The following is a 24,237-nucleotide window of genomic DNA, read 5'->3' as shown; positions in this document are numbered from 1 at the left end:
TTAATGGCTGTTCATTCTGCTTATCTTAGGGAAAAGTAAGTCCTATCTACATAGCTGATAGCCATCTTTCAAAGCTTCTTATTTCACACTTGATTTGAAACTTAAAATCAGGCTCTTGGACAGAGGGAAACAGAGTATTCCTTTTCAGGGGGAACTTTCTTAGAATTCTGCATGCTTATTCTACTCCTGAAATCAGCCATTGCAGAAATGCAATGCGAGTCAGTCCCAGTTATGCACTATCTACTAAATGCAGGTGTATGCACATGAACTTGTCAGGTGTTCCCACGGTTACACTAGGACGGGGGTGGGAGAGAACTTCCAGTAGAATATCAACACCTGTGGGGCAAGAGGTGGATCGGAAAGCCAGGTTGTTCCAGGGGCAGCCTTCCAAGAAGAGATCTGTAGAGTCAGACACACAAGATTCAAACTGCACTTCGAATTCAGACTGGCTTTAGAAGACTTTTGATACCAAGGGGAACTGCCACCTAGGAAGAGGGAGGGAGTTTGTGATCTTTCCCTGGCTGGGTGCGCAAATAAGCAGAAACCAATGCAGATAGCATGCTTCACCTGACCATTGAAAAAAGGGGGAATTCAGCCCTTTTCTTCCCTCAACTTTTCAATTATATTCAGCTTCGTAAAAAAAGAAGTTAGTTTCATCTTTGATCTTTTTTGGAAAAAAAAATTACAAATAAGTGGATTTTTTAAGATGATTTTTTAAGGCGGCCAATGACTCTGTATGATTCTATAATGGTGGGTACACATCGTCATTATGCATCTGTCCAATGCCACAGAATGTATAATGCCAGAAGTGAACCCTAACATCGACTATGGACCCTGGATGGTAATGATATGTCTGCATAGGTCCATCCCTTGTAACAAATGCACCCTCTGGTTGGGGATGTTGATAACGGGGAAGGCTGTGCATGTGTGGGTCATGGGGTCTATGGGAAATCTTTGTACCTCCACTCAATTTTGCTGAGAACCTAAAAGTGCTTAATAAAATTAAGTCTATTAAAAAGTATTGCTCAGGCTTTCATCTTTTTAACACTGGAGAAAGCAAAGCTGCATTTGATTCCATTCAACCTACACTTAGAGCAAAAAGTACTATCACCATTTAAGACCTGTGCAAGGGAAACTTTTGCCAGTGGACCCTGGGATCTCCCCAGAGGCTGCTCTGCTTTCCTGTGAGATGCCTGCTTCAGGCCATTCTAATCTATCCCAGAGCTCTAAGAGGACACTGACACCAGGGGAGCAAAACAAGTAGGGGGTGCGGGGGTGGGGGGGGATGTTAATAAGTCATACCCGTTGGCTTTCTCCGGCCACCATATGGACTTGATTCACCCCCTGAAGATGGGGACCTGCTGCTCCTGTCCTGTAACTGCTGGGAATTTTATGTCTAATAAAGGCTTCATTAACACAAGGATAATCACGCCTCGGGTTTAATGGCTGGGAGGTCTGGGGGTTTGGTATATTTTATATTAAAATGTTCACATTCTTCCATCTGGGCTTTTTTAAAAACAGGGAAAAATCATGAAAAGGTGCCATTCTCCAACGTTGAGTCTACTTACACCTCCTTCCAAATGAGGTACAATATTGAAGGTATCTTTCACAGAGACATGAGTATTTGTAATGAACAGAAATAAACTAGTTCAGTGAGATTTTGTTAGTATGGGCTCCATGCCCTTCCCCAAACAATTCTCGACATTGAAAGTGGATTCCAGAGAGATGGGTTGTTCCAAGACACCATTCATACATTGCTAGCTGTACCTTAACAAGAGCGGCAGGTGACCTTAAGAGATCCAGATAATATCGAGATGGCCTCAGCGGTGACTTCATTCTTGGTCCCACAGAACACTTCCATTACCTCTGCTAAAGCCTACACTTCGGTTTCCTTGAATGGTTCGCCTCTTAGGTTCAGAAAGAGGATTCTTTCCCATCATCGTCCACTCCCACCTCCTCATTAACCCTTCAACTTGGAAATCAAAGAAAACTTGGCAATCTCAGAAAACGCTCTGTTTGGGCTTTTGTGTGGTACTTACAGGATGGCTAAATGAGCTCAGAGGATTCTTGGCTGGCAATCCTTATTACCAGCTATTGTTAACTCATCAGTAGGCCAAAATTGCATAAACCAAGTTTTCCACTCAATAATTAGCCAATGGTTTCCCTTGGTGGTTTCTTCCATCAACTAATTACAGCCTTCAAAAGAATGATATCATTGCCTGGCTAGAAGAAAAGTTAAGCTAATCAAAACCATTTTCATTGATGAATGACAAGAGAGAAAACGAATTTAAGATAAAGAAATCAGGCTGTCAGACTTGAGAGCCAGTGAATCCGCAGCTCGGAATTCTAAAATGAATCTTGAACATTGTGCTTCCTTGGCTGAGTTGGAGAAATATGGAGTTGGGGATATCAACAACCTAGAAGGAATGTCATATGCGATTCACCCAAACTTCTCAGCTTACAAAAATGAAACACTGAAGTCTGGAGATTAAAATCACTTGCCCAAAGTCTCAGAACAGAATTAAACTAAAACTTTGATCCCTCTGAGATCCTTTGAAGCTGTTAGTGATTAAAGTTCCATATCCTAATCAAATGAAGTGTGGAGAAAGAATAATCTTACACTTATCTGAATATATTCACAACAAGTTTTAAAGCATAATCGTCATTAATGTGCTATAGTTTGCGGAGGTGGCTCTCATTACTGAAAATTTCAAAGAGCCAAACCAGAATTTCTGTGTCTTCATACACTTTATGGGTTCTGTGGAACCCATCATCAGTGCAAATGGACTGTTTGCTTGAGCCATGCAGAATTTACACTCACTGTCACTCACTAGTCATTGACACATCAACGTGGTGACTGTTCTGGAAACCCAGTCTTTCAGCCTCACGTGAGCAGAGCTCTCTGCCAAGACTTGAGGGAAGCATAGCATGATCCAAAAATATATTTTGGTCTTCTAAACCCTGAGTTTTGGGAATTATTTGATACATAGTAAAAATGGTTCCATCTTTTCTTTGTATTTTTATTCTTTGTACATCATTAATAAATCATTCTAATACCATTCAAATATTCTCCTACACTTTATTTTTAAAGTTTTACTCTTTTACTCAATCTAGAATTTACATTTGCTTATGGAATGAGGAAGAATCTAGTTTTATTTTTATTTTAGTAGAAAGCCCAATATTTTATGGGTTAGTCGATTTTTTTTTCCTTGCCGGTTTATAACACTGCCTCCTGCATATACTTCTCAAAAATGCATACGTGGATTTTTTTCTAGGCTCTTTATCTTATGCTGTTGGCCTGTTAGTTTGTCACCTGATGCATACAACTGTCTTAATTACCATTTCTTTATAATAAGTTTTCATATCTAGTAAGATGTGTCCCTTTTAATTTTTATTTTTGTTCAAAACTGAGAGTAAATATACTTGACCATGTGATATTTATAAAAATTTCAACATCAACTTGTAAAAAATCATGTTAGAACATTATTTGGAATTGCATTAAATTTATATGTTTATTTTGGGAGAATTTCCATTGAACCTTTCCTTCTCTGAGAATAAAAAATGATATAGCTCTCTATATCAATCTATTGAATTTATATATTCAATAAACATGAATAAGTTCCACTTATTTAGAATTTTTTGGATTTTTTTGTTCCTATTACCTTATAGTTTTTGTTGCCATATTAATTATATTTTTATTTGCACTTTTAATTATTTGTTGCTGACATATAAGTCTATGGTTGTTTTTGTATGTACACCTTGTATCTAAAACAATTGCTGAACTGTCTTATTATTTCAAATAATCTGTGAGAAAAGGCAACTTTATTTCTTTCCTCCTTTTTTTAATTGGTCCTTGTGCACTGCCTAGAACCCTAACTTGATGAAGAAGAAGCAGAGATACTAGGTATCCTTGTCCTTTTCCGGACATTTAAGCAATTGCTTCTTTTTTAAAAAAAAAATTTTAATGTTTATTTATTTTTGAGAGAGAGAGAGACAGAGCACAAGGGGCGGAAGGGCAGAAAGAGAAAGATACACAGAATCCGAAGCAGGCTCCAGGCTCTGAGCTGTCAGCACAGAGCCCGACGTGGGGCGCAAACTCACAAACTGTGAGATCGTGACCTGAGCCGAAGTTGAACCCTTAACCGGACTGAACCACCCAGGTGCCCTTAAGGAAATGCTTTTATGGTTGCATCTTTGTGTGTATTTGTTGCAGGTGTTTGTGGTTTGTTTGTTTTCTCTTAACTTCCATCAAATTAAGGAAATTTCCTCCCCATCACAGTTGTTGGAAAAGAAGGGGAATCTCCTATAAACATTCAGTTTAATAAAACTTGATTTGCCCAAAGCCATTTTGAATGTCATGGAAACAGAGTTACTAAAGAACTTCACTGAAGAGGTTCTGCATTTTTGCTTCTTCTAGGTGCCCCATAAGTATCAACCACTCTGAACCAATTCTCACTTACAATAATGACTTGCTTATGCTTTTTCACCTCTTGGAATCAGGATTCCAATTCAGGTGCAGGCCCAGGGATTCAATTTCTCATCAGAATTTGTTTTGCCACATCAAATTCATGACATAAGTGAGCTTCCTTGCCATTTCCCAATCCTATAAAGGGAGTTTATTATTCTCCTTTCTCCAAGTCTGCAGAACTTTTAAAGTCTTAGCTTTATGCAAGGACTGCCCATCCAACTCCCTTGTATACAGGAACAAGGAACAGGAACTCTACAGGGGCATTAAGCCCAAACCCATAGTCCTACTATATCACTAGCTCCCCAGGGCTACTTTGCTGCTCCTGTCTTCATTGCCCTGCTGGTCAGCCTTTCTCCACTTCAGACACACTTAAGATGGTTCTCAAACTTGTTGGTTTCAGGAAATGTTTTTACTTGTAAAGTTTATTGACAACTCCAAAGAATTTTATTTAGGTGGATTATGTTACTAATAGTTACTGATTGAAGATTAAAACAAAGAGTTAGGGATGCCTGGGTGGCTCAGTCGGTTAAACGTCTGACTCCTGATTTCGGTTCAGGTCATGATCTCGTGGTTCCTGAGATCGAGCCCCACATGGGGCTCTGTGCTGATAGTGTGGAGCTTGCTTGGGATTCTCTCTCTCCCTCTCTCTCTCTCTGCCACTCCCCCACTCATGCTTTTTCTCTCTCAAAATAAATGAATAAACATAAAAAGTGTAAATGCTTATTTAATAATTCATTTAAAAATACCAATAATCATTCCACTAAGTGTGAAGGCAAATAATGTCTGTTTTAATGCTTTCCAAAAGAAACATACTTGTGAAAAGAGTGACATTGCTTTACGTTTTTTCAAATCCCTTTAATGTCTGGCTTAATGAAAAACAGCAGGATTCTCCTTTCTGTTTCTACATTTAATCCATTGTGATATGTTGTTTTTGTTGAGGCATATGAAGAAAATTCAGCCTCACACAGATAAGCGGTTGGACAAGAGAGGAGTATTTTAGTAACTTTTGCAGATAACTGTGGATATTCTTCTTTGATACTATCCCTCAATTCAAGTGGTAGTTTCTTAAAGATTGGTTGAAGCGTGGAATCCAGAACCATGAGTGAACTTGGTTCCTATAGTCTGTAATAGTTTATTTTTTTTTTCAATATATGAAGTTTATTGTCAGATTGGTTTCCATACAACACCCAGTGCTCATCCCAAAAGGTGCCCTCCTCAATATCCATCACCCACCGTCCCCTCCCTCCCACCTCCCATCAACCCTCAGTGTGTTCTCAGTTTTTAAGACTCTCTTATCCTTTGGATCTCTCCTACTCTAACCTCTTTTTTTTTCCCCTTCCCCTCCCCCATGGGTTCCTGTTAAGTTTCTCAGGATCCACATAAGAGCGAAACCATATGGTATCTGTCTTTCTCTGTATGGCTTATTTCACTTAGCATAACACTTTCCAGTTCCATCCATGTTGCTACAAAGGGCCATATTTCATTCTTTCTCATTGCCACGTAGTACTCCATTGTGTATATAAACCTCAATTTCTTTATCCATTCATCAGTTGATGGACATTTAGGCTCTTTCCATAATGTGGCTATTGTTGAAAGTGCTGCTATAAACATTGGGGTCCAAGTGCCCCTATACATCAGCCTTCCTGTATCCCTTGGGTACATTCCTAGCAGTGCTATTGCTGGTTCATAGGGTAGACCTATTTTTAATTTTTTGAGGAACCTCCACACTGTTTTCCAGAGTGGCTGCGCCAATTTACATTCCCACCAACAGTGCAAGAGGGTTCCCGTTTGTCCACATCCTCTCCAGCATCTATAGTCTCCTGATTTGTTCATTTTGGCCACTTTGGTGTGAGGTGATATCTAAGTGTGGTTTTGATTTGTATTTCCCTGATGAGGAGCAACGTTGAGCATCTTTTCATGTGCCTGTTGGCCATCCGGATGTCTTCTTTAGAGAAGTGTCTATTCATGTTTTCTGCCCATTTCTTCACTGGGTTATGTCCTATAGTCTGTAATGGTAAAGGACATAAAGTCTATCTTATGACTGGGTTGTATCTTGCATGCATGATTTTATTTAAGGTTTCAGTTCATTGGGAACCCTCTTGCACTGTTGGTGGGAATGCAAACTGGTGCAGCCACTCTGGAAAACAGTGTGGAGTTTCCTCAAAAAATTAAAAATAGATCTACCCTATGACCCAGCAATAGCACTGCTATGAATTTACCTAAGGGATACAAGAGTGCTGATGCATAGGGGCACTTGTACCCCAATGTTTATAGCAACACTTTCAACAATAGCCAAATTATGGAAAGAGCCTAGGTGTCCATCCACTGATGAATGGATAAAGAAATTGTGGTTCATATACACAATGGAATACTACGTGGCAATGAGAAAGAATGAAATATGGCCTTCTGTAGCAACGTGGGTGGAACTGGAGAGTGTGATACTAAGTGAAATAAGCCATACAGAGAAAGACAGATACCATATGTTTTCACTTTTATGTGGATCCTGAGAAACTTAACAGAAGACCATGAGGGAGGGGAAGGGGAAGAAAAAGTTACAGAGAGGGAAGGAGGCAAACCATAAGAGACTGTTAAAAACTGAGAATAAATTGAGGGTTGATGGGGGGTGGGAGGGAGGGGGGTGGGTGATGGGCATGGAGGAGGGCACCTGTTGGGATGAGTGCTGGGTGTTGTATGGAAACCAATTTGGCAATAAATTTCATATTTAAAAAAATTTTTAAACTCACTGCTAAAAATAAATTAAAAATAAAAAAACACAAGTTGCTGAGAGGTATGTGGGAATTCTTCATACTATCTTTGCAATTTTTCTGTAAATCTAACATTATGCAAAATACAAGTTTGATTTTAAATTCATTAATGAGTGTGCTTCCATTATGTCTTCTTGAGTTGGAAGTATTGGGGGATGAATTAGTTTAAGCCAGTAGTTTTCTGTTATGAAGAAATTAACTTTATTTAGAAACTTGACTTCCAAACAGCAAAATCATTTGATCACAAAGGAAGGCATGAGTCTGGAAGCAGTGTAAAAAATGAATTGAGAAACACTATAAATTAGTAAATATTACACCACTAATAAAATATAAATATTATGTTACTTATATTATATTAGCATGTGTCGTAATGCATTGGTCTCTTATTCTGTGTCAATATCTAAGCTAAATATGCTTTCACAATCACCCTGTGCCTCAGGCACTATGATTTTCTACCCTTTATACAGTGAGTCAGAAATTTCAGTAACTTCTTTGTCAGTGACAGAGCCAGAGCGAGAGACGGTCTCTCTGGATCTAGTGCCCCTGCTTTTATGTCCTTGGCTCTAGTGCTCTTACTGATGTCATTTCCAGAAATGGAATTCAGAGTCATTGAAGCCATTGCAGTGAACAGAGAAATGCTTTCATTGTTGTTGGACTTCATCCCTAATTTTCCTGTTAGCTTTATCCGTGAGCCAGTTTTAAGGATGTGACTGTAGATGTTCTGGTTGGGTGTTCGGAGGGTGGTTTAAAACTAAAGTGTCTTATATATTCATTGGGGAAGAAGTCAAGGCACCCAAAAGGACAAGTCCAGAAATCTAAAGCCGTTCTCAGAGAGAAAAGGGGGAGTCAAGATACCTCCCCTACTGGAAGGGAAATTAAATGAATGGATTTAATACAGTTAGCGTTTACTTTTGCTTACACAATGCCTTAAAAATTTTGGACGTATTTTAGAGATTTTCAAAACATATTCAAAAGTAGAAAGAATAAACACATAAACACACAAACCATAATTGACTAGGTTAAACAATCACTGGTATTTTAACAATCTTGTTTTATCTTCCATCCACATGCTTTTTTGGAAGGATAATTTGGGGTGTTAAAGCAAATCTCATATTTCATATCATTTTGGCCATAAATGTTTTGTGTCATTTAAGGTTTTTAAAAAGATAACCATATTACAATGATTCACTTAACAAAACGAACAATTCTTCTTCTAATCATCTAATGCTCAGTTTGGGTTTACATTCCCCTGATTGTCTGAAAAATAACATCATATGGTTAGTTTATTTAAATCTGGATCCAAATAAGTTCCATGTACTGCAGTTGGCTGGTGAGTCCTTAGGCTTATCTTCATCTCTAACAGTCTGCAGTCTCCCCATTTTCTTTCTATGCAATGTGCTTGTTAAAATAAACAGGTCATTTCTCCTGTTGCCATTCCTATATTCTAGATTCAGTTCGTTGCTTCTGTGTGGTGTCATTTAGCATGTTCCTCTACTCCCTGTATTTCCTTTAAGCTGATAAGTTGATGAAGAGGTTCGATTGGATGCCAGTTCAATTTTTTGCCTAAGAATACATCCTAGGTGTCCTATTGTAAGTGACATTAGATGACAGGGCTGGGTCTTGGGTTCCAGGTGGCCAGCATTATCCAGCCATTACAGAGTTCCCTACCCACCTTCACCTAAGGGTTTTAGCATATAGTTTTTAATGGTCGCCAAAGGGCAATTTCTCATGAGGGGCTGAAAAATGATTACCTAATTCTACCAATACTTCTTTTACCAGCTGATATTCTACTAAAATGTCTCTCTGAAACGTAATGTGCACCCTCAAAAAAAGATTGATAGTTAATCCTTTATTTACCACTTATTCAGAATAATGAGTGGTGCTCTAGAAACTTCCAAAGTGACTTTGTTAATATCATTTGAAATCACATAGTTTCACCTACTTAACATGGTTCAAGCCATTAATGACATCTGTAAACAGCATAGTTAGATTTTCTCTTATTTCTCCGTAAATTCATCAAAGAGCTTTTGCCTTTCAGTGGGTAATACAGACCATGTATATTGAGTGACCCAGTTGATAAGTGTAGTCTTTTTTTCTCTCTCTCTTTGAATTTTGGTTTCCTTTTTCAGTATTTTTCTATATGGATTATATTTTGTTTGCATTTATGTATTCAGTGTTTTGAGAGTATACTTGACAGACAACTATTGGGATATCTTCTCAGGCCATGATTACTGACCTGAGAATGCTCCTACTTCCAGATGGGTAAGCCCTTGGCCGCCATACTTGTACAATACCACCATACAGCACCGACCCTAGTTGAGGGAATTAAGGGTAGAAATCAAAGTCTGAGCTAATCAAAATCTCTCTCCCCGGGACTTGGAATTTGCACCTTATTTGTACTGTCAGTTTGGGGTTCTTTCTAGATGTAAGAAAACCTATAAGCCAGAGCTATTTGAATCTTTGCACCATTCCCAGTGGAAATTGGAGAGAAGAAAAGACGAAGCAGAGGTTCAAGTATATTTGAAAGTATCTTAGAAGGTAGAAAGGGGACAAGGGACAAACAGAGGGCAAGGGAGTGGGGAGAGGGAGAGGCTTGCCTGAGCTCCTAGGTTACCTATGGCTCTTTGGCCCCTGAATGTAATCCTCTGTGGCCCTTCTGCACCTCCTACCCAAGATCCTATGAGATGTCTCAGCTGTATTTTAGTGGCACCATCTTGGTGTTGGCTTCTGGCCATGCTACACGTTGAAATCGGCTCTTGTCTCTCAGAGATGACACATGGCAACTTCCACGAGTACTCTTCAGGGCTGCAGGTCACTGATGTGGTGATGGCCTACTGCTCCTGCTCTTGGGCTCTAGGCTCTCCACTGCCCATACCCACTCAACCTTCTCTTTTGAAGTCCCATCACTCTCCAGAGATGGGGTCAGCCCTTTAAACAGGCACCAGCTTGGCTCTTTCCCTTGCAGGGTTGGCCTGCATCTAGTTACAAGAAACTTGTGCTTTTGGTAGATATGGCTCAGTTATTTCCCAACCACAGCCCTCGACTGTCCTATGTTGCTGGAGGCAGCCCTGCATTCTCCCCAGAGGGGTTTCTTGCAGCTTCTCTCACGAGGCAGGAGGTTAAGGGAAGCACCTCTCTCCATGGAGAGACCAGAAATCACAGCATCCTTAAGGGACTCTCTGTACAGAAATCTACTCTGGAATTTCCAACCTCAAACTTATACAAACATCAGAAGGACGTTGAGCTAAGCGTCACAAAATTAGTCATTGGCCACCTCCCTTTCCTAAGATTATGCTTAGATGATCAGCCCTTTGCTTTGGAATGTAGGGGAAAGAAGGCAACACCTGCCCAGGGGCTGCAGATTAAATGAGCAAATGTTCACTTCCACAAGTGTAATATTCACATATGTGTAGTATTTTCTAAGTGTCTTCTGCTCACTTTGAACTAAGGGTCATTATTTATCCAAAATATACTTAGTGAATAGGTTCAGTTGGAAATCTCCCAAAACTCGTAATAATCTGCTGTTTAAAACATGGATTCATTCTTTGATTTTCTTTTTCCTCTCACTGACCTGATATTTCTTTAAGGTTGAAATGAATAATGTTTAATACCAACGCCTTCTATTTGATTGGTCTTTGCATGGTATCTTTAGACCAATCCCTTAGGGTTAACCTCCTTACACAGGGTAAAAGACATTGATCTATCACACAGACCCATATGCTCCTTGTTTTATGGTGCTGTTGCTGCTGAAATAAATACACAGATACAGTAACAACAACAACAATGACATGGAGACCCTTGCCTGAAAAAGATATTTACATTTTTTTTAATCTTTATTTATTTTTGAGAGAGAGACAGACAGAGCTCAAGCAAGGGAGGGGGAGAGAGAGAGGGAGACCCAGAATCCAAAGCAGGCTCTAGGCTCTGAGCTGTCAGCACAGAGCCCTACGTGGAACTTGAACTCATGGACTGTGAGATGGTGACATGAGCTGAAGTCAGACACTTAACCAACTGACCCACCCAGGTGCCCCTGAGACAGATATTTTAATTACTAGTCACGTTTGCATCTGAGTCCAAGTGCTGTGGCTGATGGCAGTCAACAGTGAGGCCGGGAGCTGAATGGATTAAATGACCCTCTTTGTGGCAATGGCTCAGGCTTTCTGGTGAGGTTGGAGTGGGAGTGGGAAGCATTTAAGAATTTTCTTTCTTGAGACCCCAAAACAAAAGCATCTCTATGTTGTTTTTTTTTAATGTTTATTTATTTTTGAGAGAACTGAGCAGGGGAGGGGGGGTGGGGAGACAAAGGATTCTAAGTGGGCTCTACGCTCATTGAGCCCAAGGTGGGGGGGGGGGTGGAATTCATGAACCCTAGATCATGACCTGAGCTGAAGTCAGATCCTCAACACGCTGAGCCACCCAGGTGCCCCCAAAGCATCTCTATGTTGTAAAGATATCTGATCCCCAGTGCTCTGTAGGCTTGTGAAATTTTCAAGACCAGACTCAGCTCGAAGCTATGTAAAGAAAATGCAAAATATCAACACGTTGATTTCCCTGCATTTCACACCTGTGCTTCTCCCTACACACCCTCTCCCCCCACCACTTGCTTGAGCAGCAGATTCCCAGCCAGATCCAACTTCGGCCCCACAGAAATGAACATGCTTACAACACCAAGTGAGTCAGTTCCTGCTGTAGTTTCCCACCCAAACCCTGTTTTGAGTTAAGATTAATCAATGTATTGAAATTGAAATCATTTCTTCTTTGTTTTCTCCCTTGTTCTAAGTTACCACCCCAATCTCAAGTCATGGTAAATACATAAACAGTTTATTATGGAATAGATTCCCATCCCTTTTTGTTATACTTTTTCTATTTGCAACTTTTCAGTGCCTCTCCGTTTGGAGAGAGAATTATCTGCCCATTCCCACCCCCATCCAGCTCCTTCCAGCAAACTAACGAAGCTCTAACTTATTCTTTGGTTGGTTGTATAACATTCTGTTTTAGTGGCATTCCAAAGTTTATTCAGCCCTTCCCTTTATTAGTTCATACTATTTGCAAGATTTTTGTCATTATAAACAGATCTGTAATCAGCATATTTGTCTCCTATTCTTTTCAATACTTATGCTTGCATTTCTATGGGATATATTTCCAGCAGTCAAATCTGAATCAAGAGTATGTCTATTTTCAACTTCAAGTGATTTCAATAAATTGCTTTTTAAAAATGTGCTGAAACAATGTACATTTCCAGCTGTACATGTTATCACTTATTGATTGTTATCAATCTGATGGTTATAAATGATATCTGGTTGTTACCTACCTTTGTCATTTCTCTGACTGTGAGGGAGGTGGAGAATATTTTCATGTCTATTGGATGTATTATTTGGGTTTTCGTCTTCTAGGAAGTGTCTATTCATAGTGATTGTCTATTTTTAAATTGAATCATTTTTTTCCTGTCCCCACTAATTTGTAATAGCATTTTAATTATATTCAAAATCCTTAAGTATATTTAAAGGCTATCCATGACCCATTGTAATCTGGCGAGCCAGCTACTTTTATAAAAATTTTGATTATTTCAAATACGGTAGGGTAAGTTTTTCCTCTCCCATTTCATCTTTTTAAAAAGAAAGCTATAGGAAATTCTATTGTGCTAATTCAGATGAATTTTAAAATAACATTTTAGAACGGTATCACTCAGATCATTTACACTAATATACAGATCATCAACATCTTTTGATTTTAGGGAAAAGGCTAACTTATTTAGACAAGTCTGTATTCAAGCCTCATGTTCTTATTTAGTTTTCTTTATACCTCTCACTAGAGCTATTTTTACATAGTTTGTATTTATTATTTAGTGACTCAAATCCACCCGTTTTTAAAAGTTTGCTTAATTATGCTTTACATTTCAGAGAAATTTTAAAGAAAAAGTTATACATAATTCTGTGCCATGAGGCTTGGAAGGAAACATGACTCAAGAGCTTGGAAAGATGTCAAAAATTTAATCCTTTGAAAATGTAATAAATGATTTCAATGAGGCATCTGTTAGAACAGGGCAACTGACAAGCAGCTTCCAGTGTATTCTCCCTTGATGTCTCCCCAAAACATCCAGAAAGACACAGGAAAGGTTAAAAACAAAATGAAACTGAAAACTGACATGGGCAGTTGACCTAATGTTAGATCCTGAGAGCAACTGACACCAATTATATGGCAGACGACACAGGATTGAAAAAAAAAAAAAAAAAAAAAAAAAAAAAAGACAAGGCTTATGGAATATCCTGGTTTTACCGAAGGAAACCAAACCACCTAAGCAAAGAGAGGGGATGTTTTGTATCTCCTTCACCAAGTATCCCAGGGAGCAAAGCCTCAGGGCTTTGTCTGAAAAAGGAAATGGTATCATCATTCTTCCACCTCCAAGATGTTGATTTGGGAGTTGACCAGCATTCTGTCTCCTCTACTGTTTCTTTCTCCATCTCTCTTGTCTTTATTTATTTACTTATTTGAAGACGTAGGGAAAGATTCAACCAAACCACAGGCAACCATTCCTTGCTAACGCTCAGGTACCACTTTGTGAAGGAAGCCAAAGGCCACTATTACTGCCACCTTGTCTCTTACAGTCATCTTTCCGCATTGCAGCAGAGATCGCCCTCCACGTGTTGTCGGACAGTGGATGTGGAGGGGTGAGTTCGTGGCACACTCACCTGGCTGTCCTCTCTTGTTTTACTCTTTTATGTATCCATGCCCCTTTCCTTCCCCGCCGCCATTCTTACTCTCTAGGCATCCTTTTTTTAAAGTATAAATCCTTAAATTTTAGATAAAATATATCGCATTTTGGGGCGCCTGGGTGGCGCAGTCGGTTAAGCGTCCGACTTCAGCCAGGTCACGATCTCGCGGTCTGTGAGTTCGAGCCCCGCGTCAGGCTCTGGGCTGATGGCTCGGAGCCTGGAGCCTGTTTCCGGTTCTGTGTCTCCCTCTCTCTCTGCCCCTCCCCCGTTCATGCTCTGTCTCTCTCTGTCCCAAAAATAAATAAAAAACGTTGAAAAAAAAATTTAAAAATATATATATATATCGCATTTTCCCTATTGTTTAGTCTTCTGGCATTCTAAGAAGGCCTAGTCCAGAAATCTTGAGTGAACTGCTATCAAACACTGCAGAAGCTGTAAAAAATAAAACAACTATTCACAAGGGTTGGACAACAACCATCACAGGACTATAATCCTCGAGAAATGAGAGCACATGAGATGAGCTTCACCCAAACTCAGCTTTCTCTTCCAGTACATTTTCCAAACCATGGCACAGGAAAATGGAGCCCAAGCAGTTCATAAAATTCAACATTGATTATCATAAAACTCTCAGCAAACTAGGAACAGACAATAACTCTCTAGGGTTGCCTGGGTGGCTCAATGGGTTAAGCGTCTGACTCGTGATTTCTGCTCAGGTGGTGATCTCACAGTTCCTTTGATCAAGCCCTGCATCAGGGTCTGTGCTGACAGTGTGGAGCCTGCTTGCGATTCTCTGTCTCCCTCTCTCTCTCTGCCCTTCCCCTCACTTTTAAAAACTAGATAGATAAACGTTAAAAAAAAAGTAATTTCCTAATTTTGATACAGAAAATATATAAAAGTTAAAGATAATGATATAGTCAATGGTGAAAGATTGAACACTTTCTCCTTGATTTCAGGAATGGAACAAGGATGTCCAATATAACCTCCCACATTCAACATTGTATTAGAAATTCTACTCCGTTCAATAAATAAAGAAAAAACAAAATATATAAAAATTGGAAAGTACTACAACAGCCTTTGGTCTTGGATAACATGACTGCATAGAAAACCCAAAGTAGTCACAAACTGACTATTACAATCAATAAGTGAATTTAACAGAATTTCCGAATTTATTCAGAAATTTTCAGAATTTATTCAGAATTTCTGAATCCAAGATCAGCAGAAAACGATATTAATTCTATATGTTATGAACAATAGTAACAAGCAATTAGAAAATAAAAGGCATGTCTAAGAGTATGAAAAATATAAAATATCCAGAAACAAATTTACTGAAAGGTATGTAAGACCTCTACACTGATCACTACAGACCAGTGTTGAAAAGGTAAAGAAAACCTAAACAAATGGTGTAATAGTTAGCTATTTCTGTGTCCAATATTGCCACACATTTTTACTTAAAACATTTCTTCTTTCAGTTTCTGTGGATCAGAAGTTCAGACACACTTAGCTAGGTTCTCTAGCTCCAGATCTCACCACGTTGCAGTCAAGGTTCTGATGGACAGGATGCTCACCTGGAGATTTTGACTGGAGAAGAATCTACTCCCAGACTAACTCATTTTGTTGGCAGAATTCATTTCCTTGTGGCTGTAGAAGTGTGAGCTTCTTTGTTGGCTGTCTGCTAGATGCTCAGTTCCTAGAAGCTGCCTGCAGGTCCTTGCCATGTGGCCCCTTTGCAGGAAGTTTAGAAGGTGGTAGTTTGCTTCTTCAAGTGCAGCAGGAGAACAATAGTAAATTTGATAGCAAGGTGGACTCTTGTATAACATAATGTAATCACAGCAGTGACATCCCGTCACCAGTGTCATATTCTCTTGGTTAGAAGCAAATTCTAGGTCCCAAGCCACACTCAAAACAAGGAGATTATAGAAAAGAATAAAGCCCAGGATGTGGGATCATGAGAGTCACGATGGTGATCTATTATGTCCATGGATTGAATGACTCAATAGTGTTAATATAGGCAATTGTGCCAAAATTGACCTATACATTCAGATCATAACCATCAAAATCCCAGCAGAAAGTTTTTCTTGTACATTGACTGATTTCTGATCTTAAAATTCTTTTTTTTTTAATTTTTTATGTTTATTTTATTTTTGAGAGAAACAGAGCGCGAGTGGGAGAGGGCCAGAGAGAGAGAGAGAGAGAGAGAGAGAGAGAGACAGGATCTGAAGCAAGCTCCAGGCTCTGAACTGTTAGCACAGAGCCCAGTGTGGGGCTTGAACTCACAGACTGCAAGATCATGACCTGAGCTGAAGTTGGCGCTCAACTGACTGAGCCCCCCAGGCACCCCTAAAATTCTAAAATAATAGAGAAATGCAGTTTCTAGCAGAGTCAAGGCAATCTTGAAGGAAAAATGTTGGGAGATTTTCACTACCAGATTGCAAGATTTACTGTAAACCTACGGTAATTGAGATAAAATGATATTAGCACAAAGATAGACAAAAATGCCAATGGAACAGAATAAATTAGTCCAGAAATAGACTCACACATACACTATCATTTGATTTATAATAAAGGCACCACCACAATTCTCTAGGAAAAGGACTCTGTTCTCAAAATTTAGTGCTGGAGAAACTGTAGGTCCACATAAAGAAGAAAATGATCCTGTTCTTTCAATGGTGCTTCAGAGGCAGTAGGCTGCTTTAGGATGAAGCTAGAATCTCTTTCCCAGCTACTGGCTGCCAGAAACTCATTGAAATGGACAATAAATGCAAACTTTTCACCTTTTATGGGAAGTGTATGGCCACAGAAGTTGCTGCCGATGCTGTGGGTAAAGAGCGGAAAGGTTACATGGCCTCAATCAGTGGTGGCAATGACAAACAAGGCTTCCTCATGAAGCAGGGGGTGTTGACCATGGAAGTGTCTGCCTGCTGCTGAGTAAGGGACATTCCTGCTACTGACCAAGGAGGACTGGAGAAAGAAAGCGTAAATCTGTTCAGAGTTGCATTTTGCATGCCAATCTCAGTGTTCTCAACTTGGTCATTGTAAAAAAAAAAAAAAAAGAAGAGAAGGAAATTCCTGGACTCATTGATACTACTGTGCCTCATCACCTGGGACCCAAAAGAGCTAGGAGAATCTGTGCAAACTTTTCGATCTCTCTAGAGAAATGATGTCCAGCAGTATGTTGTGAGAAAGCCCCTAAACAAAGATGGTAAGAAACCTAGAACCAAAGTCCCCAAGATTCAACATCTGGTTACTGCACGTGTCCTGCAACACAAACATTGGGGTGTGGCTCTGAAGAAACAGTGTACTAACGAAAATAAGGAAGAGGCTTCAGAATATGCTAAAATTTTGGCCAAGAGAATGAAAGAGGTCAAAATAAATGCAACGAAAAGATTGCCAGGAGATAGAGGCTGTCCTCTCTGAAAGCTTCTGCCTTTAAGTCTGAGTCCAGTCAAAAATGAGATTTTCTAAGAGTAACAGATAAATAAGATCAGACATAAAAAAAAGAAAGACAATGATCCTTAATTCCCTACCTCACACCATACTAAAAACTTAATTCGTGGTGGCTCGTAGATCGAGATCTTCTCAAAGAAAATGTAGAATAGCATCTTCATGACTTTGGGAGTAACAAAGATATCATAAACAGAATCCCACAAAAACTAAACATAAAAGGAAAGACAATCGTTCTGACTTTAGTGTAATCATGAACTTTTGTTTATTAAAAGATGTCATTAAGAATGTGAATAGGCAGGTGAAAAACTGAGACATATCCCTTAAGATCAGGAACAGAACAAAGATGTCACTCTCAAAACTTTTATTCAACACAGTACTGGAAATCCTAGTCACGACAATCAGGAAAGCACATAGAATTCCATTCAGCAGAAGCATACATAATGAAAGAAAAAGAAAAAAAAAACTTGATCCTATCCCTAAATTGTGGCTACTGATGATAAGTTTAAGTAAAGTGCAATTCATGGTATGTAAGGAAAACTCTTTTTTTCCCCTAGATCATGAAGATATTTTCTTATAACAACTTCTATTAACATTTTAGCTTTATCTTTTACTTATAGGCCTGTCACCTATCTGGAGCCTACACTTGCATACCATTTTAGGTAAGGATCCAGTTTTATTTTTCTTGGGCTACCGACCCCCTTCCTTGCTCCTTGAAATAATTTTCATCTTCATTATGCATTAATTTCCATTTATGCATGGATCTAAATTCCCAGTTCTATTCTATTTGTTTTCAGGCCAATCCTATACTGTTGCCATTACTGTGGCTTAGTGGTAGGCATTCATTGAAAGGAGAGCAAATTCCTTCTCAAAGTTAACTTAGTTATTCATGGACCTTATCCTTCAACAGACATTTAGAACAAATCAGGTTCATTATAAAACCGCCAAACCAGAATTTTGACCGGGATTGAATTGAATCGTGTTATTTCAACTCCTATATTTTTTATATTTTACATTTCATCTGGTTCTTTTTGATGACTTCTTCCTGCTTCAGATTAATAATATCCCCCTTCCCAGATGCCCTGGAGGTATTGCTGTGCTTCCTTTCAATTCACTGTTCATCTGATCTAAAGATTCTTCTTTTTGCAGTATGTTTTCTTTGTACTCGTAGATATTTTTTAAATAGTTATGTTATTCTCTCATGTGTCCTTTTGGCCTGCGACTTTAAGTCTCCCTGGGAATAGCAGCTACCTTATCCTGTAACATGCATACAGGAAAGGTCAAAACACACACTCCAGTTCTCAACTAAACAGTTTAGGGGAGGCAAGGGGATGAACCTAAGAGCTCCAATGTTCATCTCTTCGCTGCTACTCCACCAGTCAACTCTTGGACCGCAAAGCCATCTACAAATTCATCCAAAGAAACAGAAATCCACCAGCTCTAAGATTTGGGAGGGGAATGGGAAGGGCCGGATGTCAAAGGCCTGGACTCGTTGCCTCATCTAGTTTCCTCATCTCTGCAGAGCTTTTATGAAGTTGATACTTCCCTACCCATGTGGGGTACCCTACAGAGATAGGACTTGCCAATTTCCTCCAGTTGAATGGGACAGGCCACAGAAGAACATAAAATGCTCTTGATGTCTTATATCTTGATTGAAATGTGGTTCACATGGGATATATATATTTGTCAAAATCGTTGACCTGTACACATGAGATCTGTACATCCCACTGTGTAAACAGAATACCTGGGAATGACAGGACATCCATTACCATCATCTTTTATTATACTGTTATTGAACATTGACCTGGAAATACTAGTATTAAAATAAGTTGTAAATGAAATCGGGATTATAAATATTAGAAGGAAAGAAGTAATATTGTATTTGTTAGCTCTTACCATATTTCCTCTGGAATCCCCAAAAACTTATTGAAAAAAAATAGAACTATGGAGAGTTTAGTAAGATTGCCAGTTAATCAATAAACCCACGTTGATCTATAACTAGGGTCACAGTTCAAATGCATACAGCGTTTTCACCTAATGAAAATGGATGAAAGAAAAAAATTGTGAGGAAGGCAGTACAAATTTTTTATTGTATTGAATTTTGGTTTAAACGAGCAATGTAAACATTTGTTATACTAAAGATTACATTTTAAATTTCAAGTAGAAAAAATATAAATTGAGAAATCAGAACAACTTTATTTTACAAATTTTTCTCACTTGGGGATGCTGATTTCAGCCTGACAAATAGGACACATTTTGTAGCAAGATAGCAATACCAAATTTTATGTTTCCATTGTAATGTGCAGAACAGGATTCAACCTTTGAAGCCTTTAGCTGAGAGTAATATTTCTTTGTGTACGGTTTCATATTTCATAAGAGAAAACAGCTGCTCACAAATTTAGGAAATTCCTAACCTAACATAATCTTTGTCTGATGATTTTTCTATTTAGTGCAGTCACACCCCGGATATCCACACAATTCTCATGGAATGATGTAAACATGTGTCACTGTATGTTCTGAGCTCAGAAACTTCCACGTGTAGCTCTTCATTCAGCCTTCTTCTGATAAAGATGAAGTGAGCATTATTGGTTACTTCTCTCAAAATGAGAGGCTGGCATACAGTAGGCTGTGTACACTATATGGTTCACAGGTTAAGAGCACTGATTCTGCAGCCAGACTGTGTGAATTCTATCCTGGCTCTAACACTCAGGAACTATGACCTGGGGCTAATTTTTCAAACTTTTTGGGCCTCAGTGCATCATCAATAAAGGGATAACAATTATAGCACCTGTATCAGAGGGAAGATTATATTATCAAATACATGCAAGTCTCTTAGAACAATGTCCAGTGCATGACAAGCACATTGTATTAGTTATTATTACGAACCTGTTTTTGAATTCAGCCTTTAATGCCACCATTAGGGAATGCAGTTCATGCTGACATGTTTTCATTTTTGGAAGCTGATTGCAATGAAAGAAAGTGAGCCGAGGCTGATTTCCATCGTATCTGACTGTGTTAAATCATAACTGAGTATCTATCTATAGGCTGTCTTATAGAATATTTTCAGAGTAGGTAGGAATGTTTGGCAAAGCGGAGGCCAAGTCTTTGTTTCTTCTGTGTGAGGTGAGGTGGGGTATTTTCCCTGAATCTAACAAGTCAGTTCATTTCTAATCCACATCTACCCTCTGTGAAGAGCATACTCATGTGCATCCAAGTCATTGGCAAGGGCATTGAAACTTTGTCTCAAGATCCCGCGACTTGAGCGTATCCAGGCCATGGTGTTAATTAACCCACATTCATGCTATATTCTGTCTCTAATTCTTTAACTCAAAGTGAGTTTTTACTTCATTTGAGGCAGCAAGTAAATGAAAAGTTAGTACCTTAGATGTAGATTTCTCGACAAATAGGGTGGTAACCCTTAGCATGGAAGGAACATCATCTGTAGTTAGATTTTCCAATTTTGACAGATTGTATTAAAATTCTTAACATAACTCAACACACAAAAATAAGTTATTCCTTGACTTTGCATTTTCATGGACACACTGTGTCCAAATTTTCTTTTGGTGTGTAAGATTTCTCATTGCCACCATAAGTTAACATAACTTACAAGGCAGTGTTATTATTTTTGTCTTCATATCAGCTATGATAGAAAATGCCATGAGTGACTTAAAATTTCATGGCAGTCTTTCTATAACTTCTTAGCCATATTTCAATATGCTGAAGGCATTCAGGAAAAATGTAAGCTTCTATAACAAAATACAGTGGCATAAAGAAAGGAGAAATGTATTTCACTCCCGTCGAATAGTTTCAAAGTCTGTGGAGCCCTGGTTGGCTAGGCTACTCTGCTTCATGCATCATTTGCAGGTTCCATCTTGTTCTAGCCTTTCTTGAGGTGTTTATCTTGTCTACATGATTGAAATGTGGTTCTGAGGACCCACTCTCAGGAAGAGAAAGTACTGAAGAACATGATAAGCATTTTTCTCAACAAATGACACAGAAAGAATATCTATCCCTTTTGCTCACGTTCCATACATTGACACATTACACAGGTGTTAACTTAATCACATGGCCACCATTGCCACAAAGGAGGCTGGGAAACGTAGTCTCTAGCACGGAGTCCATACAGTATTTGGCAGAAAACTATCAACCTCCACCAGACAGAGCAACTACTATTTCCCATTAAATTAATATTTGTAAATGTTTGTGAGAATCACGCAATTTTTGCTGCACTGAATAGACATTCATATAAATTTATTTTCTAGAAAATATTCTGACACCTAAGCGATTTTTTCCATTTAACATAGGTCTTTATGTTACTGCAGCACAACTATTTTATTCAAGTTCTGAAATTAAAATTCAGGTCCTTTTATTTCAATTTATTCAGATTTAAATCACTTACCTTTTCCATGTATAGGAATATACACATATTTCTATACATATAATCTATGTGTGTGTGTGTATATATATATATATATATATATACTTTTATACACACACGTATATACATACATACACATTTAACGAGCTCTGGCTTGTTATAAAATGACATCTTAATAAAATTTGCATTTCAGACTTGAAATGACATGCTTCTCTTTCATAATTAGTCTCTCTTGTTTTTTTTTTTTCAAACACCTATTCTCTTAGTCTCTTAGCCTTTTATTCTCCCAGATTTTGATAGAAACATAGATAGGAGAAATAGTTTATTTTTCATAACTTTAGATACGTAAAACAGTATTGTAAGTATCATTATAAGTGGTAACTGGCATTCAACCTCCATGTGCAAGAAGCCAGGGTGGGGGAACAGGCCTGTGCTCCCCGGGAGCCCTGTGCTCCATCCACATGCACATCCCCTGCATCAGAAACAGGCTCAGGGCTCCAAGATCAAGATCGTCCGCCTTATAAAAGAATCTGGGGTCCCCTGGATGGTTCAGTCGGTTAAGAGCCTAACTCTTAATTTCGGCTCAGGTCATGATCTCATGGCTCGTGAGTTCGAGCCCTGCATCAGGCTCTAAGTTGACAGTGCAGAGCCTGCTTGAAATTCTCTGTCTCCCTTTCTCTCTGCCCCTCTCCCACTTGCCCTCCTCTCAAAATAAATAAACATTAAAAAAATTTTTTTAAAGAATCTGGAACTCTGGATTTCTATTGCAGTCCCCCTATTTGAACAATATATATGGTCAATTACCTCAAATTAGAAAACAGAGTAAAACAGTGAGGACAAAACTACCACGTGGACAGGCCATGAGTGCACAGGCCCCCCATACGCGCCTGTGGGCTGGGTTGTGCCTCTTCTAAACAGTTGAAGACTCTGAAAGAAAAGACTGAGGACACTCCCGCCAGCCCCCCGGGAGAAGGAATTCTGCTCCAGGAAACCTTTGGATTTGGGAATGTGGCATCAGGTCTCCCTTAGCTTCCCAACCTACCAGCTTGCCCTGAGGAGTGTGGACGTGTGCCAGCCCCACAGTGACACAAGCCGGTTCCTTGAAATCTCTCTCTTTCTCTCGGGGCACCTGGGTGGCTCAGTGGGTTGAGTGTCTGACTCTTGATTTCAGCTCAGGTCGTGATCTCACAGTTCGTGAGTTTGAGCCCTGCATCAGGCTCCACGCTGACAGTGAGGAGCCTACTTGAGATTTTCTCTCTCCCTCTCTCTCTGTCCATCCCCCACTGGCTAGTGCATGCTCTCTCAAAATAAATAAAAACTTAAAAAAAAAAAAATCTCGCTCTCTGTCTCTCTCCACGCACGCACACACGTCTTATGGTTCTGTTTTCTGGAGAACCCTGACTAATACAGCTATGTACATTCTCATCATTCTAAATTCAGTGAAACGTGAAATGCTCACCAGGATGATGATGGGGAGGAGGATGATAATGATTAGGAAGCCAATGACTTTTATGTGTGTGGAAGGGCCCATTGACTACATGGTTTTCAAGTCAGCCTTGAAAAATAAATACATACAAATATCAAAAGTAAATATTAAGTAATAAATGCACAGAGGAAAATGTGTCATACCAGGACCATAACATATATACAGGGATAGGTAACAGCACAACGCTAGAATATCAAACCAAAGAATTTGTAAAACCAAAGACCAAAATATATTTAAGCATTTAATGTATAATAAGTGTGGAATTTCAAATAAGTGAAGAAAGGATGTATTTAATGAATACAAGATTTGGGGACAACCAATGAAGCATTTTGAAAAACAATAATTTACTTTCTATATTCTGACCATAAACTACATAAATTCTGCATTCCGACCATAAGCCACATAAATTCTATATTCTGACCATGAGCCACAAATTAAAGATATAAATGTAAAATGAGGGGCACCTGGGTGGCTCAGTCAGTTAAGCATCCGACTTCAGCTCAGGTCACGATCTTGCAGTTTGTGGGTTTGAGCCCCATTGGGCTCTGCGCTGACAGCTCAGATCCTGGAGGCTGCTTTGGAGTCCATGTCTCCCTCCCTCTCTCTGCACCTCCCTTGTTTGTTCTCAGTCTCCCAAAAATGAATAAATTTAAAAAGTTTTTTAAATAAATAAATGTGAAATGAATATACAAAATATGAAAGCAAACATAGATCAATACAAATATAGCCTTGGATAGAGATGACTTTTTAAGTATCATGCTAACACAGGAATTTTAAAACCATCATCACATTTTATCATATTAACACTCACAAATAAAAAATATTTGCAAACCAATGAGAGGAAATTATTTAGAAGTGAATAAGAAAGGTGCAATTACCTAAATATGAAAATAAAGTACAAGAAAGGACATTTATGAAAGAAGAGAAACAAATAGCTTATACATGTTGAAAAAATTCAACCTCATAAAGATTCCGAATTAAAAAGC

At 38.9% G+C, this 24,237-nt stretch overlaps 1 pseudogene; it reads left to right on the top strand.

Annotated features, from left to right (window-relative positions):
* The first annotated feature begins 769 nt into the window (after positions 1 to 769).
* LOC131508569 (small ribosomal subunit protein eS6-like) lies at positions 770 to 17,398 on the top strand (annotated as a pseudogene).
* Positions 17,399 to 24,237: the final 6,839 nt, after the last annotated feature.

The sequence above is a fragment of the Neofelis nebulosa genome, chromosome 4 (assembly GCF_028018385.1).
Source record: "Neofelis nebulosa isolate mNeoNeb1 chromosome 4, mNeoNeb1.pri, whole genome shotgun sequence".
NCBI classification, from domain to species: Eukaryota; Metazoa; Chordata; class Mammalia; order Carnivora; family Felidae; genus Neofelis; species Neofelis nebulosa.
Note: the sequence above shows the minus strand (reverse complement) of the source record. Positions and strands in the feature narration are given on the sequence as shown.